Genomic DNA, 513 nt, shown 5'->3' on the forward strand with positions numbered 1-513 from the left:
TTTTTTTTCATTTCTATTGACGTATGTTCCTGAAAGAACCGTGATCAAATGTCAGTGATATTATGACAACTCTGTTTTATACTATTTCTCGAATTCTATTGGTCCCCATGTTACATTATTTACATGTATTATATATGAGTCCAAAATTGATTTAAAAAAGGGGACAGGGAAATACGATAAAAAGACAAAAGAGCAAATATCCTGATATATCATATTTCAACAACATCCAAGAAAAGAACGAGAAAACAGTGGAATACGTCTCATTATACTAAGTATATACATACAGGATGCAGCTAGTACTACCTTCGTCGTCTCATCTTGGAACTGCACGATTCGCCCACCAAGCTGCTCTGGCGAAGTTTGGGCTTAAGTAGAAATGGTGTCTCTCAACTCTTCAGGAAAGCGGATCCACACCATCAGTATGACATGACATTTCAGCGTGAGAGGTAAGTCTACCTTATTTTATAACTTGCATTCGATGAATTGCGTGCATTTTTAGGTGGGCGGCAAAGG

Source organism: Penaeus monodon, chromosome 19 (assembly GCF_015228065.2).
Source record: "Penaeus monodon isolate SGIC_2016 chromosome 19, NSTDA_Pmon_1, whole genome shotgun sequence".
NCBI classification, from domain to species: Eukaryota; Metazoa; Arthropoda; class Malacostraca; order Decapoda; family Penaeidae; genus Penaeus; species Penaeus monodon.